Raw genomic sequence first — 18767 nt, forward strand, 5'->3', positions numbered from 1 at the left:
TATTTGTACTTGACATTTGAGTATAACTACAAAGAATTAAGCTAAAAATACAATTAAAAACAAAATCTTATTTTCCCTCCAAAATATTCTCCCTTGTGGATGACATCATCATCTTGAATCCTATTGTTGCTTTTAAAGTTAATTTTTTTCATGCATTTTTGTTTTGAGGCTCATTTTTTACCTCAAATTCCCCTAATGGTGACAACATACCTATAATAAAATTTAGAGTATAAAAAGTTGATTTGGTACTACAACTTAGAACTTAGTTGTAAAAAAATAAATGAGTGCAAAAAGAATAAAGATGACAAGATCCTCAAAGAATTGGAAGAAGGATAGAGACATTTTATAACAGTGATTGTTTTTGGTATTTGAATGAAGCCTAGAAGATTGTGGTGAAGCTTTTGGAAGAAAGGAGGAACTTAGTGATAGAGAAAGAGAAAGAATATAGGATCCAGGCCAGATCCACTTCCGTTCGAGCAAGCAATGAAAATACCAAGTTCTTCCATAGATGTGAAAGCCAAAACAAAATATTAACTCTGTTTGAGAATTGACAAAGGAAATGACAGTTGGGAAAAACAAGTTTAAGGACACTACAGAAGAGGGAGTCAATTACTTCTCAAACATTTTTAGGGAGGACTCTCAATCGTTAGGTTAGCAAGGTGTCCAATTCATTCCCTAGTTTTTTCAATCAAGAGAAAACAAGGAATTGATGAAAGAAATCGGGAAAGAGGAACTACTACAAACTCTGCAAAGCTTCCAAAGGGATAAACGTCCAAGGCCAAATGGCTTTGCCATGTAAATATTTTTGGGTTGCTATAAATTCACAGAAGAGCAGTGAAGGCCACTATAACCACTTGCAAAATGCTAGGAACATTCAGTACCACCTTTATAGTTCTGACTTTCCCAAAGAAGTCAACTTGACCTCTTTTGTAAAATTTAGACCAATATCCTTATGCAATTCTATCTACATAACTTATCTCAAATCTATTGAGAAAAGAATTAAAAAATAATATCAAAACAAATATTTGGAAAGGAGTTTGGGTTCCTAGAAAGGGAACCAATACATGAGGTAGTCAAGATAGCATGGGGGAGGCTACACTCTATCAAAGTCAGAAATCAAAGAGCGTTGGTAATCAAAGTGGATCCCTCAATAGTGTATGATAAAGTAAGTTGGCTTTAACTAATATTAATTCTCACTCACTTGGGTCTTTCATTAATTTGTGGCATGGGTGATGAGTTGCATTATGTCGGTGCCCTTTTCCATTTTAATCAATGGGGTTGCATCTCTATTATTCAAAATAATTAGGGGCTTAGGGAAAGGCTTCTCCCTATCTCCTCTCCTTTCCTTTCTTATAGTTGAAGGAATTAGTGGGTCAATAAAAGAGGTTGCATGTCATGGAAACTTCATAGGGATTTGCATTAGTCCACCATGTAACATCACACGCCTTTTATTTATGGATAATGCTTTGATTTTCTATAAAGGCACTAGAAGGGTAGTTGAGAAATTTAAGAAAATCCTAGAGGTATTCTATAAATCCAATGGTATGATCATAAATCTTGGTAAATATATAATTTCCATGTGGGTTGTCATTGAATAGGGACAAGGTTACTTTACCAATTGTTCTCTTATTAGGTGATTTATTTATTCCATGGATTCAAGTATCTACGATTCCACTTAATACCAAATCTATACATAAACAGTGATTAGCAATGGATCATTGGTAAGGTGGAAAATGGGCTAAACACTTGGTGAAATCAATGGTGTTCTAGCAAGGTAGACTGATTCTTGCAAAGGTTGTATTGAAATCAATATCAATATATTGGATTTCATTAGCATGGGTTCCAAAAGGCCCGTGTTGGAGACCATAAACAAACTATAATACAAATTCATTTTTCCCATGAGGCCAAGAAAAACAAAGCACTTGTTTAGCTTCATGGAAGAAATTGGTTGCTCCAAATGCTAGTGGAGCATGGGGACTAAAAAATTCCCTTTCTCTTCTCCAAAGAACTAGCTACAAAAAATATTTGGAGGACTTTTGTAGGGAATATGTTGTGGGTCCAAGTTATCAATACAAAATATATTTCTCTAGATATGGTAGAAGATTGGGAACAAAGCCTAGATAAGCATCCATGTAATGCCACTATCATTTGGAGAGTCATCAACTCTATACTTCATTTGATAGGAAATTTGTTGATCTAGAAAGTGGGAAAAGGAGAAAAATATTCAAATTGGACTTGATCCTTAGATAGGAAGTAAATGTGTGCATAGATTACCTCCTAGGTTGAGCCAAGATATCAAAAGTAAATGATATTATACTCTTTAAAAACTTGTGAATTGGGAAATATCTACAAATTGGCAACAATAGTGTCTCTCTTAGGAGGAATTGGGACTAACTGGAGAATTTGTTGAATGGTTATCTAGAGGTTCTAAAAGACAACAATATTAAAATTTGAGAAGATGATGATCAATTGAGTTGGTTCGTCAATACAACAAGAACATAAATGTGTAAGCAAAGATACAAAGCACTGGCAGAAGAAGTTGTAGAAGGAAAGAAAGTTTGGCTGTGGAGAATTATTTAGAAACTAGAGTTTCCATCCAAAAATAAAATATTTATGTGGATGATTTTAAATAACTAGGCCCCTACATGGGAGTTTCTCCAAGAAAAAAAACTTTAATTTTCTAGGTTGGTGCAATTTAGGTAAACAAGTAGATGAAATCATAGAACATCTAAGTATGAATCGTTCCTTCACTAAAGAGGTTTGAAAACAAGTGGAAATAATGATAGGGGGAAAATGTATGAGAAGGAGAGGTAGAAAAACCTTCAAATCTTGGTATTTTAATAAGGACACAATGAAGATCAAAGACCTCTCCCTAAACATAACTTAGGGAGTATGTCTTGTAAGATATTTGAAGGAAATGAGATTCTCACTATCAAATGTGCATTATAGCCTATTAATATCATGAACGCTTACCCTCATGTGGAGGAAAAACAAACCAAACATGAAGTAAAAGAAAATGTAATAAACAAGGCACTCCCCTAAATGCAAGATACTCCACCAAAAGGAGGTGTAGGAGGAATTCTATATATATCATCCACCCACCACATCTCCTTCAAAGTAGGAATTGACCAAATGTCAAATAGTTTTTTGTGAACGGATGGCACTAAAATTATTTATTTAGCTAGCCCAAGAACCTAGGATTCAATAAATTTAAAATTTGGTCATCAAATGGATTATAAAGAAAGCACTAATAATAAATTTCACCTTACAAATCGTTTATGATGATATAAAAATGTAGATGGCAAATTTCTCTCATATATATTTATCTCATATATACATGTATATGAACTATAATATACCATATTATTATTAAATAAACAATAATAAATAAATAAAATAAAGTATCATAATAAATAAATAAAATCAATATAATGCCCCATATTATTATTATTATTTTAATAGCAACCAAATAAATTATATTAGCAAATTTTGTGCATCTGCACAGAAAAATTACAAGTGTTTCCTACTAGCATGATGAGTCTACATTTTTATAGCATAGCTAAGAGTTATTAATCTCTTCTAATCCAGATATGTTACATAAAAACCATAAGATCTTGAAAGTACAAAGTCTATAAAATATTCCTAAGGCTCTGGCAATTACAAAATTTGAAAACAAACACCTAAACTAATCATCCAAAATTATGATATTTGTTGTAGAATCTACCTAATTCAAATTCAAAATTCCATTGGTACTGCATGGACATACTCTTTAGAAGATGTCACTGCGTCGATGTTTCCATCTCCTCCCTATTGTTTCTCTCGCATTTTTGCTAGCTGTTAGTTCAGTCCTTCTATTTCCAATTCTAATTCTTGAATGTCATTCCTCTAGATTGTGATATCGCCAAATAGTAAGTCCAAGTGGCTTGAAAGGTTTTCCACCTGCCTATGTAAGATGATGATTTTCACCTGCATTAAAGCTTCCAACCTGTCCAAATCTATCCTTGAACTCTAGCCACTATTATGCCCATCTACCATTGTTGTTGATCAAAGAAAGTCAATGTCTACTAATGGATTTCCTTGGGAGTAGACACAAGTGTAACTATGTATACTCTTAATCTTTGAAATTCTTGGGTGCCAAAGAGAAATGCCTTTACTTTGTCAAGTTTTGTCAATGATTTCCCATGGAATGAGGACGAGTTCTTCCCTATTTCATCGTCTTTTATCTTGATTTCGAATCGAACTAGCTTAATCATCGCATGCTTATTGCTCTTGTGACTCCAATTGATTATCCCATGTTCCCATGCCTTACTCTGCCTCTTATGCACAAGGGTACGATGACGTGCCACTATCATGAATGATGGCCATCAAATATACACGGGGATTCTTAGTTCAAGTTTCAATTTCTCTCATGCCATTCCACTGAAGATGTAACACCATGATGCTAAAGGGTGATTTTTAAAATTGAAGGACATGAAGGTGGGCTTTCATTCACTTATGTGTGTGACAAGTCATGAGATAACTTAGTATAACCTCTTTAGGTATAACCACACTTTTTATCACTACCTCAAGGTTCCCCCATGGCTTCAAATTTGGCCCTCATGGGAATTGAGCCTTGCCAAATAGTGAAAAACTCCTCGCTTCCCACCATTGAATCCAACCCCTTTGGGCACTACCCATTATTATTATTATTATTATTATATGGGGCATTATAGGAACAACTTAGCACGAGACCCCTCAAAAGTTGGATTAAGATTGGATTACCATACCTATATAACTTCTACTCTATAGGATGGTCACTCCATAGACTTGACACATGCTCCATAGATATTAGGAAACACTTTCTTTTCCTGATTAAGGATTGATCATGGACTCTCTCTTTTTAGTGTAATTGAATATGTAACTTTATTTGAGAAAACAACAACAACAACAACAACAACAATGTGCTAATATATGTACTTGTTTTATGTAATTTTATGGGAAAGAAACACCTTGTTACCGTGTGTATAAAAAAAGAAAAAGAGGGTTTATTCTTAAACAAGTTGTTGAGCACTTTTTTGAACATCGAGAGGCATATGAAGTTGTAATGTTATTTTCTCTATGTGTCTATGTGTGTGTGCGAGAGATATATTTTTTCTTTTGAGAAAAGAAAAGAAATGAGAATATTGATAATATAAATAATACCCCATGTAGGTCAGTACGAGGACATGAGATGGAAAAAAGGAATGGCACATGCCCTTCCTCGATGGCTGCCAATTACCATTCTGAATGGATATTAGGAGTTGCTCCCATGCAAACCCTTGAGAATTACAAGGGAAATCCAAACACTAGGACTATGGCCCCTACACAGGATGGAGAGGAGAATGCTATGGTGCATTCATGGTATAACAAGGAAAATAAGGGAAACAAAAGTGATGAAACTGATTATTTGATCTAGAAGCAACTAGATTATTGTGTGGGAGATTGACTTATCATCTTGGCCCCTTTACATAATAATAAAGGTCCATAATAGCATTAAAGCATGGCTTAAGGGCGATATCAAAGGTAAATTTACTTCCTTACTCCCTAATATCATGTTTTCTTGTTTGATCTTGCAAGTCAACCTTCAATCTCATAATCATGTCTTAGCATGTTATTAGCTTGGCATTATGGCTCCTCGTTGACTAGCAAAGGAAAATCTCTAGTGTATTAAACCATGATACAGTTGGATGTGGTTGTTTCTACCTCCATATATGTCTGTACCACTTCCCTTAGCTTGAATAGAAGGGTGAATGTTATTGAAGAATGGGAAAATTCTTTAAGGTGTCTACTAGAAAAGGAGGAGATCAATGTCATGATTGATGATTTCCTCCTATACCATGGGTTGAATTGCACTAGGAAAACTAAATTCAACCATAAAGTAGAATTTTATTGGTATACAAAATCTTTTCTAGTCCACGCACTATCGTTTCAGGACAAGGATGGAAAGAGTCTTTGTGATCTAGACTTATGCAAGAATGCAATCAAGTATAGATATAAACATAAAAACAAAGATGCAACAAAAATAAATCTTCATTTCATTAATATCAAGGAACTAAAAGATGCTTACATACATAATGGAAATAAACTAGCTCGGATGATGATAGCTTATCTCTGAGAAGAGATGTGGTGGCTACATGCCGTTGAATTATGTTACAATGAGGCTTGAAGGCCTATTTATTATTGAGAAACAATGGAAAAACCTAAACATCCAAAACCTAACCCTAGGAGATGAAGCGCCAAAACTGTGGGCCCCGCCGGGGTAAATTGACACATCAACTTCCTGGGGTTGTAACTTTGGCATACAATCTCTATTTGACGCACATGATACCTCATTAGAATATATATCCGAGGACTACAAATTTTGACTTCAAACATGAGTCAAAAACTCACGTTTTCTTGTTTTCCAGAAAAACATCGTTCAAGGCCTCAAAACAGCCCTAGAAGTTCATGACCCGAAAAGCTACCAAAAATAGTAAATTGTGCTAAAATTAATGAAACTGAAAGAAATAATGGTGGGGGTCCAAGTGGAATAGGCAGGTGGCCACAAATATCCACCTGGATCACTTTGTAACTGTGCAAAACTATAGAAAAATAAAATTGACTCCTACTCACATTAGTCTCTTGGTTGGTGAAAGAGCATTGTGGCAAAATCCGGGTGGAGGCAACTCCTGGCTCTTTAAAAGAGCACTCCAATTGTCCTACATTCCTCCTCTAAGAAAGAAATGTGCAACACCCCTTCTCAATATCTAAGCTTTTTATGAATTTTCCTCTTGATAATAAGTTCTCCTTTTATCAATAATTTTGGTTAATAATATATTTAGTATTATAAGTCTAGTTTCTTTCATGGAAAACCTCTTGAATTTTTGCTACTTTATCTATTGAACTCTCAAACTTGGTTTCCTTTTTTGGCCAAGTCCAAATAGAATTTTGTTCTAGGTCTAACAACCACTATCATTATTTTCATTGATTTACTAGACTTTGTTAACAATCTTTTCAAATACTTCTTAATGGCTAGCTAGTTTGTTTAACCATCTATATTTATATATATTATTTTAAATGTTTAATGGAAAAGTTATTTTTATTTTAAACAAAAAAAAAATTTAAAAATATATATAAATACAAAGCAACATTATTTTTTCACTTTTTAACCTTTAATGTGTTATCATTATTAATCTATTCCATCTCTAGTTTTCATAAAAATAAATTATATTTACACTTAAAATTAAAGATAAAAATTAAATTAAATTAAATCAAAAATAAAAATTAAAAATTAATTATAAAAATATATAACATAAATTGTTTATATAATTTTAAAAGATTTAAGATTATACATATCGCATGTATTTATAACTTGCATCAGTAAAAAGAATCCTTACCTAATATGATGACAAAGTTAACCACCTAAGTATCTTATCGATGACTTGTATGATGACTTTTATGTTAAGCTAAATATGTCATCATCATATGCATAATGCTCATTCCTTTCATTCCTTTAAGCTTTTCTTTTTGAAAGCTAATCTTAGATAATAAAAAAACTTAAAAGTAAACCAAATTGTAAATCCTAACATAATATGATGAAAATGTTAACCACCTAAGTATCTTGTTGATCACTTATGTTAAGCTAAATATGTAATCATCCCATGCATCATACTCATTCCTTTAAGATTTTTGAAAAAAAAAAAATATCCTAACATAATATGATGAAAATGTTAACCACCTAAGTATCTTGTTGATTACTTATGTTAAGCTAAATATGTAATCAGCCCATGCACATACTCATTCCTTTAAGTTTTTTGAAAAAAAAATTACAAGTATATCAGATATATATTGTATTTCCAAATTATTTATATTGAAGTGTTATTATATTAATATGTTGATTATTTTGGAATAGATTTTTTTAGAATATTTTAATTTAATTATCAATAATTGTTTGGTGGATGGTAAAGATTTAGAGGTAATATGGATCCAATATATTTATTTCCTTGTATTAAAACCTCATATCTCATATTCTATGATTTTATTCTATTAGATCTCATCATTTATTCTTGAATAAATTTTCAAAAAATGAAGGATCAATTTTTCTATCTTTATTTTAAATATTTATTTGAAAATTTTATTCAAAAATGGATTACTAGATTATCTAATACCAGCCTAGATCCATCTACTCTGGGTCTATCATGCGCTGAGAGGGATCAAATCCTTCAAGATGCAAACCTTCCTTTTGGAGTGTAGAATTTGAGGAAAGGTTTGCACCTCAAGGGATTTGATCCCTCTTAATGCATGATAGATCCAAAGTTAGATGGATCTAGGTTGATTGTAGTTTAGGGAAGCAATGTCACATTTGTATGTTTCAATGCATCTAGTGCAAGAAATCTTCTTCCCTCTCTCCCCCCTCCATCTATATCTATATCTCACTCCATCTTTGCTTCTGGCTCTCTATCTCACCCCCCCAAACACACATGCTCTCTCTCTCCATATCTATCTACCTCTACCTTCCTTGTTCCCTCCCTCTCTGATCCAAAATGGATCTTGAAACCTCTAAGTCTTCAAATATCGGAAATAGAGTATCGCAAAGAAACATTGAAGGAATGGCAGAAAACAGAGTTAAACAAAGAATTAAGTCTCGTTGCACCGAAGCTGTCAAATCGGCCAGATCAATAGACAGGATCAAATCGGAAGATCGCATCGGAGAAAGCCAGCGGAAGTGTTAATGGACCATAGCCTTAAGAGAGATGCGATAGCGATTCCAAGCGAAACGACGTGAACCATTCATCGAGCACGTAGATCAACGATCCAGATCAACTACCAATATTGCATCGCATGGAACCAAAGGGAAGTTAAAACGTGTGTATGTTGAATACCCACAAACCACAGGATCGAGAGATCTCATCATCCAATGGATATCGGGTGCTAAAGTAATTGGACTTTAATTAAGAAATCGGACCTAAACTTTAATAGATTGGGAGTTTATAATTCCCATCGGGTCCGTAAAGCTAGTTAAGTGTCGAGCAAGTTGTTAACCCAAATCTTTGTGGACCGTCAGATCCACTAAGTGTAGATCAACGGCAAAGGACTGTCGAGCAAGTTTTGTTTGATTGGGAAGACAATAGTCGTCGATTTGATTGCGGAAGACCAACAGTGAAGATTCATTCGCATCGCAACATGGCCAAAGGAAGGACTTACTGGGGGCTCGAGACATTGCGATATACGATCGTCGATCGCAATATTGCATCGTAGAAATACAAAGGAGCAGGGCCTATGCAACATGCGACATGTGATAAAGTCGGACCCGAAAGGGTTTATAGATACGGCTTTATATATTTTGAGTTCTGATAATCAATTTTGTTGTCGGGATTTCTATGTATTTCTTTGTATTATGGTAATATCGTATGCAGACCAAATATGCGTTATATCGAGGATTTTCACCTGCGCCCAAAGAACCTTCCGTTTGTAAACAACTGCCTATGTGCCTTAAGTGTTTTGCAATGAGTGTTTAACACTCAGCAGGGAGATGAAAGCAACATTATTTTTCACTTTTTAACCTTTAATATGTTATCATTATTAATCTATTCCATCTCTAGTTTTGATAAAAATAAATTATATTTACAATTAAAATTAAAGATATAAATTAAATTAAATTAAATCAAAATTAAAAATTAAAAATAAATTATAAAAATATATAACAGATATTGTTTATATAATTTTAAAAGATTTAAGATTATACATATCGCATGTATTTATAACTTGCATCAGTGGAATCCTTACCTAATATGATGACCAAGTTAACCACCTAAGTATCTTATCGATGACTTGTATGATGACTTTTATGTTAAGCTAAATATGTCATCATCATATGCATAATGCTCATTCCTTTCATTCCTTTAAGCTTTTCTTTTTGAAAGCTAATCTTAGATAATAAAAAAACTTAAAAGTAAACCAAATTGTAAATCCTAATATAATATGATGAAAATGTTAACCACCTAAGTATCTTGTTGATTACTTATGTTAAGCTAGATATGTAATCATCCCATGCATCATACTCATTCCTTTAAGATTTTTGAAAAAAAAAAAAATTACAAGTATATCAGATATATATTGTATTTCCAAATTATTTATATTGAAGTGTTATTATATTAATATGTTGATTATTTTGGAATAGATTTTTTTAGAATATTTTGATTTAATTATCAATAATTGTTTGGTGGATGGTAAAGATTTAGAGGTAATATGGATCCAATATATTTATTTCCTTGTATTAAAACCTCATATCTCATAATCTATGATTTTATTCTATTAGATCTCATCATTTATTCTTGAATAAATTTTCAAAAAATGAAGGATCAATTTTTCTATCTTTATTTTAAATATTTATTTGAAATTTTATTCAAAAATGGATTACTAGATTATGTAATACCAGCCTAGATCCATCTACTCTAGGTCTATCATGCACTGAGAGGGATTAAATCCTTCAAGATGCAAACCTTCCTTTTGGAGTGTAGAATTTGAGGAAAGGTTTGCACCTCAAGGGATTTGATCCCTCTTAATGCATGATATATCCAAAGTTAGATGGATCTAGGTTGATTGTAGTTTAGGGAAGCAATGTCACATTTTTATATTTCATTGCATCTAGTGCAAGAAATCTTCTTCCCTCTCTCCCCCCTCCATCTATATCTATATCTCACTCCATCTTTGCTTCTGTCTCTCTATCTCACCCCCCCAAACACACATGCTCTCTCTCTCCATATCTATCTAGCTCTCCCTTCCTCGTTCCCTCCCTCTCTGATCCAAAATGGATCTTGAAACCTCTAAGTCTTCAAATATCGGAAACAGAGTATCGCAGAGAAACATTGAAGGAATGGCAGAAAATAGAGTTAAACAAAGAATGAAGTCTCGTTGCACTGGAGCCGTCGAATCAGCCAGATCGATGGACAGGATCAAATCGGAAAATCGCATCAGAGAAAGCCAGCGGAAGTGTTAATGGACCATAGCCTTAAGAGAAATGCGATAGCGATTCCAAGCGAAACAACGTGAACCATTGATCGAGCACATAGATCAACGGTCCAGATCAACTACCAATATTGCATCGCATGGAACCAAAGGGAAGTTAAAACATGTGTATGTTGAATACCCACAAACCGCAGGATCGAGAGATCTCATCATCCAATGGATATCGAGTGCTAAAGTAATCAGACTTTAATTAAGAAATCGGACCCAAACTTTAATAGATTGGGAGTTTATAATTCCCATCGGGTCCGTAAAGCTGGTTAAGTGTCGGGCAAGTTGTTCACCCGAAATCGTTGTGGACCGTCGGATCCACTAAGTGTAGATCAACGGCGAAGGACTCTTGAGCAAGTTTTGTTTGATTGGGAAGACATCAGCCGTCGATCTGATTGCGGAAGACCAATGATGAAGATTCATTTGCATCGCAACATGGCCAAAGGAAGGACTTACTGGGGGCTCGAGACATTGCAATATACGATCGCCGATCGCAATATCGCATCACAGCAATACAAAGGAGCAGGGCCTATGCAACATGCGACATGTGATAAAGTCGGACCCGAAAGGGTTTCTAAATGCAGCTTTATATATTTTGAGTTCTGATAATCAGTTTTTTTGTTGGAATTTCTATGTATTTCTTTGTATTCTGATAATATCGTATGCAGACCAAATATGTGCTATATCGGGGATTTTCACCTGCGCCCAAAGAACCTTCCGTTTGTAAACAACTGCCTATGTGCCTTAAGTGTTTTTCAATGAGTGTTTAACACTCGGCGGGGAGATGAAGGGACAAAGGCCGGGAGGCAGAGAGACCGAAAAGGAAGGTGAACGGACATGGCCGAGAGGCTTAAAAAACCACTCAATGGCAGAGACTAAGAGGGGGAAGCAGTTTCTCAGAGACAGAGAGTCAAAGAAAACACAGTTACGAACAGTTGATCAAAGGCACTAAGAGGGAGATTATGTGTACTCTTTAGACTCGAGGCTTTCGAGTGAAATCCCTATGTAATATCACTATTGTTGTGTTATGGCTCTGATTGAGCTCACACCTGTAAACTCTGTTCTTGAAGACATAATATAGAGGTCGACACTGAAAGCTGGACCAGGAGATGTAGCCAGGAAGTCTGGTGAACTCCTTGATTATTTGTTGTGTTGATGTGTGTGTTTATTATGTTTATAATTGTTCTTTGTCTATATTATTCGCAATCTTTTCGATCCGTTGCACTAAATAATATAGGCATTCCTGCACATGAGTCTATAATACCTTAATATTGATTTAAGATCTCATTTTCAGATCTCTCTCTCATTGTCTCTCTTCTTCCATCTATATCTCTATCTCCCTTTGTCTCTATATATCATCCCCAAAACAAACACACTCTTTATCCATATCTATCTCTCTATCTCTCCCTCTCCCTCTCATTCTTCCTCTCCCTCTCTCTCTTCCCCTTCTCTCCCTCTCTCCCCCTTTCTATCTCTCTTCCCTCCTTCTTTGGTTTCTTCTTCTCTCTCGATCTCCCTTGTCACTCCCTTTCTTTCTCTCCACCTTTCTCTCTCTATGTATTTTTTCTTACCTCCCTCTCTCTCCCTCCCTCTCTCCTTCTCTCTCTCACGTCCTCTCTCTCTCTCCAACCATGTCATTATTTCCCTCCCTCTATGCTTCTCTCTCTGTCTCTCCCCCCTTCTCTCCATCTCTCCTTCTTCATCTCTCTATCTCAACCATAATCATACACAATCTCTCCATCTCTCCCTTGTCACTCCCTCTCTCTATCCCTCCCTCTCCTCCTCTCTCTCACCCTTCCTCTCTTTCCCTCTCTCTCCCTTTCTCTCACTCCCTCTATCTCTCCACCCCTATCACTTTATGTATTTGTTCTTCCCTGCCATATATATATATATATATATATATATATATATATATAACTAACAAATTTAATATTATATTAAATTTGATATTGTATTAATCCAAAGTTATTACATTAAATAATGTTAATATTAATATTAGATTTAACAATGTTTTTTATATGGCATGATAACAAAATTTATAATAAAACTACATAAAATTAATATTTTCAAATATTACAACTTTAACATGGAACCATTTGTCTTTAAATTTTAATATATCCATGGGATATGGTTTTTCCTTTTAAAGATTCATTTTACAAATATTTAATTAAAAAAAAATTAAAAGATTTTGGAGCAAGATTTTCGATTGTTTATGTTGAATTAAACTTTTTTCTTTGATTGAAGAAATGGCATTGGATTTAGTAAAGAGTAAAGATGTTTAAAATTTTACCTAATTTGGAATTTTAATGTGGTAAAAAAAATTGTTGAAGGTAAATTTATGATCCATTCAAATTCAGGTATATGATAAAAGAACTATTAAAGGAATGAGATAATTGTATTGTAGTTTTTTTTATCTATATTGTTATTTTCATTTTTGCTTCGAGGTGACATCAATTTTTTTTTTATATTTTATTGTTATTTTATTTGGTGTGACATACTTACACATTGCCCTCATACTGGGTTGTAGAATATGTCTCTCGACTCAATAATTCAACAAATCGTCTATAATTTATTTTACCTTCTTTCCCCACCATATCATAAATTTTTTTTGGTTGTATAAAAGCTACAAAAGAGATCAACAAACAAATGAAGAGCTTTGTGCCATGGTGGTTAAAGTGCATTTGTGCCATGGTGGTTAAAGTATGTTTATAATTAAAGAGTCAAACTCTAAATACCTTTCACATATGTTTATTATTCAATGATATCAAGTTTATGCTCACGTTCAATGCATTAATGGTATTATGTACTACAAATAACAGATTCCAACTTAATTAGATAGTAATAAAACTACAAAAATATAAGTCTTTATAGTCAACATAATGTACTTGAATACACTACTTAACCCTGTACCATTATAGGGGAAGCTTGGATTAAATGAAATAGGGATTTCGAGAAATAAAGTAAAAATTATAAATTTGCAAGCTAAAAATAAAACAAGTAAAAACTAAACTCATGAATCTAAAGGCATGTTTGTGACAATACCTCATGATAATGTGGGATCGACATAGAAGGTGTATCACCAAAGGGTGCAATGGAAAGAATTCATGGGGATCTCATCTAGATGGGTGGTTAGCAAAATAAACCTATTGATAGTTACATACACAAAATTTCTAAAATGCTAGATTAGTGCAAAAAACATGAAAATCAACCATAATAAAAATTAATTAATTAATTAAAAATAAAAATAAAATATAAAAAACAAAACAAATTTCACCTTAAATGTATTTAATTTGACCTGTGATAAATGACCATGAGAAATTATATTAGTCCTAGTGGAAATGGTTGGTCAATGTACTATCATCAGCTATAAAAACACACATCAAGATATTTATGATTCATAATAGAAAACAAATAAATGAAGCAACAAAAGATAACAATACTATAAATAAACAACATAAGCTCATCACAATATTGACATATGAGAAACTCCCATTGAACATGTTTCTTCAACTACTACATCGACAATAAAAGAGTATGTATCCTACCACCACAACATGGGAGTATAACAATTGATAGAAGTTATACATGACAAACAATTAGATAATTACAAATCTGTCATAGTCATGTTTACTAAATACTTGTCAATTGTAATTTTATATCTACACACACACACACTAACCTCACCTAACAAACTATCATGCACAAGAACTTATATGGCCCATAACAAGTATGTCCACAACACAATCATGGATGAAAAGCAATGGAAAACTAAAATGGCTACCCTGTCCAAATTTCATGTCTTATATAGAATAGTAATGTGGAAGGAATGCCCAAACCTTAGTTGTCTAACATAATTTGTAGATGGATCTTGATAGGATGATGCTTTAACTATGTTATCCTCAAGTATATTGTATGTTTGGGTGAATATTGTGGTAGTAGTGGCATGAATCTTGCTTAGAGTTGAGGTGGTTGGAGGTAGTTAGGTGTAGACCTAAGAAGGGATAACCCTCTCAATGGGTTAAGCTTGCTCGTTACTTAATATTGAGAAGACCCATGACCAACACCCTAGAATTCACCTATGTCAAAACAAGTAACCTATCATCCTTTAAGAAATTTGGCCCATAATTGTGTGGAAAATACAATGGAAGTTCCATATTGCTCTAGGGAGGTTTATTAAATGCCATGAAACACCTATTGGTCAAATTGTCTTTGCATGGCTAGATTGTACTAATGGCATGCAAAGACACACCTTTCCCATACCAAGGGGTTGGTTGATTTTAAGGTCAATAAACAATTAGACAATGTTAGCTTCATTAATAAGTAGATCTCTCACATCTTCCTTCCTTGTGTTGATTTTACAGTACTCTCCCAGTTAGCCCTATGCTAAAATATGTCGAATAATTGGCCAAGGGTATGTCTAATGGAACAATAATGATGTTGAGTTAAGTGGCAAAAGAAACAAAACATGACTCTCTACTATTCCTATGATCGTCAATTAAGTTTCCAATTTCACTTAAATAATAATTAATTTCTATGTATAAATATCATGAAAGTGGTTAAGATTAGGTTTGGGTTCCAATTATAATTTTCTTATATACGAATAAACTAAATATTACATTTAAACAATAACATATAAATTATAGAAATTATTTAATTTTATATAATTTAACGAATTATATAAATATGGCATTTGATATAAAACCTACCTTAAATGAGAACTCATCTATTAAGTGTTGAATGTTAATGATACCAATACCAACCTTCCTCGTGCCTGTTCTCATCAAATTCAACATGAATCACCGAGAAAATAAAATTAAAATAATAATAATAATAATTAATAAAATTTAGATATTTGATAATTTATAATTAAAAAATAAAAAATAATCCCTAACAAAATAATTAGTTTTGTGATTTTAAATTACGTTGAAAAGGAGATTGAAAAAGAAAACTACCAATTGATTGTCTTAATTTTTGTAGGCTAAGAACGTTCAATGATACCAAAAAGAAAAGTGTGATTGTTTTAATTTTACATATAAAAGATAGAGAATAATAGTAAAAGAAAATGCAATTATTTTATGCTTTTTATTTTACATGGATGTTCAATGTTTTATTAAAAATATTCTCTTATTTTTTTTTGTCTTAAAGAAATTTGGAGTGACACCAAAAAAAATCTTTAATTTCATATTTAAAAAATATAGAATAATATTAAAGAAAATAAGAATTGTTTTATTTTTTTATATAGATATTTAGTTTTTATTAAAAACATTATTAGTTTTTTATTATATATATATATATAATTTAAAATTTTAATTTATTAATTAATTTAAATAATATATATATATTAGCATTCAACCAGTGTAATTGTTATCCCATCATATATATAAGACAAAAACATCCTTTATGCTCTCGTTGAAATAAAATTATATGATTTTATATAAAATTATTTTTATCAATATGAGTTGATGTTGATATAAAATTATTTTATATAAAATTATTTTTATCAATTAAAGAACATTCCCTATCAAACCACATTTTGTCGGTGCCCTCACCATTGATATATCTCATTTCTTCCTTTGGAATCCAATACCCTCTGAGACCAAGGTGACATAAATGTATATGCCCCTCCTTTAGCTTTAGAAAAAGAAAACACTGAAAACCAATGGCAATGCCTATAAAAATTTGAACGAGTACCAGTCCAGTGAAGCAACACAAGTTTGAGCTTTTGCTTATCACTGGTTCAACAAACCTCTGTTGGGCTCTGTTTTCAAAATGGGTTTATTCAAGAACTGGTTGGGAAGCTCCTACACCATGCAGGTGTTGATTATAAGGATCATTGGCTTGCTGGGATGGTTATCTTGTGTTGCCATAGCGTTTGAGGGCGGGGAAGCGCAGGCAGGTGAAGCAGTAACAGGTGCTGTACAAAATTTTCCTAACGTTGGAATCACCTGCATAGGGAATTTAGCAATTTTAATTACAAGCTTGCTGAGAGGAAGGCTGGATCTGGAGATGGCAGCAAGGGATTTTCTGGCTACCAGAAGAGGTCCTAAACTGGAGCACATACACAGGTTTGGCCTTAAAACATGTAAGAAATATAAGCATGCTTCTGTTTTATTGTTGTCATTTCACTCCCCCAATTCTTCCATCACACAATTTATGAGGTATATATCCAGTGCACATAATGTGCAGTCCATCCTTCTGCAATGCTTACCTTTAAGATCTGCTGCACTCCTTGCTGAGATCTGTAAGTGCAATGATGAATGCAAATGCATTGTATTCTGCACTGTGGAAGCGGTCAACATCCTTCTTGCTCATCGGATTTCTGGAACGCTGAAGAGAGTGACTGATACCCTGTGCGTGCTGCTATCTCAGGACTGTCTGAAAAATGGCTGCCATGAGTGCGACCAGGGCTTGTTGTATGTGAAATTTGATAAATCTAAAGCGGCAACTGATGAACCTAAAAGGGTGAGATTGGTAGAGGATGAAAAGGAAATTGGTGAACTTGAATGGTTGAAATTGATAGAGGGTGAAAAGGAAATTGATGAAGTTGAAGGGGTGAGATTGGTGGAGGGTAAAAGGAGGACACTGGCAGAACCAGAGTTGGACACATTGTTGGAAAGATTTTCAGTTCTTGATACTCTTGATTACATTTATCGGAAGCCCATCCAAGAAGAAGGTACTTGCATCTGCATTCCACTGCGTCCAGCAGAAGCTGATGAGTGGACAGACCTGATGACGAGCTCTTTGAGGTCTAAAGACAAGGAAGGCAGAGGAGTGAGAGTCATGGCTTCTGATGCCCTGGAAAATTACATGGCTCTGGGTGCCCAGGAAAACTACATGTCTACTGAAATCGTGGAAGCCAAAGGAATCGAGGTCACATACAGCAACGGTTCTTTAATAGTGCCAAGGGTAATAGAAATGTTCTTAAACCTGGCAGTGACTGGTTGGTTCAGAACGGATGGTTTCTCTACTTCTCTACTGGCAAGAAGGGCAATACGGGATTACCTGGTTGACAGTAGAGGAAATGGATTCGCCATCAATGCATTTGTAACCTATGCTCGGGTCAAGTCATCACAAGTTCGGTCTGCTGACATCAGAAAAGATCACATGGATGTTTGCCAGGTGTTAACCTTCAGAGGTACTTTTCTGAGTCTCAGAACTTTAGCAATTATAGGCGCTTGTGTGAACTTGATTTGCTCTTTTGGTTGGGCACTGCTCGTTGCAATTGAAGGACATGTGGTTGTCAATTGGCAATATACTCCCTCCATGCCACTCTCTGAAACTAGACTAGCTATTATAATGGCGGGGATTGTTACTGTTTTGGGCATGGACTGTCTCCATTTGTACTTGGCCAGACCGTATCCCATGAATAAAAGAGGAAGAGAGACAGATTCCAAGAATCCAGTTCCTTTTAATATTGTATGTGCAATGATAACGCTGGAGATTGCATGCATTGCATTATGCAGCACAGTAGCATTAGTTGGGGGAATACAAGGTTTTGGCAGATGGATATACAGTGCTCTACAAGTCCTGGTTTGGGTGAAATGGGCAGTTGGCAGTTACCTGCTTGGCGAGCGTTTGTCAAAATATGATTCTGGCCCAATTATGACTACTGTCTATAAGGAAAAACCTCAGGCTAAGAAGTGGACTGACAATGGAATTTTAGTGTACTCTTCTGCATTCTTGCTCAACGCTGTCTTAGCTGGAGTTCGGGGCAAGTGGAAGTACAACACTTAAAGTCTGACAATTGTTTTTCT

This window comes from Pinus tabuliformis, chromosome 6, assembly GCF_031772625.1.
Source record: "Pinus tabuliformis cultivar Carrire ecotype Pingquan chromosome 6, CPIR1, whole genome shotgun sequence".
In the NCBI taxonomy this organism is placed as follows: Eukaryota; Viridiplantae; Streptophyta; class Pinopsida; order Pinales; family Pinaceae; genus Pinus; species Pinus tabuliformis.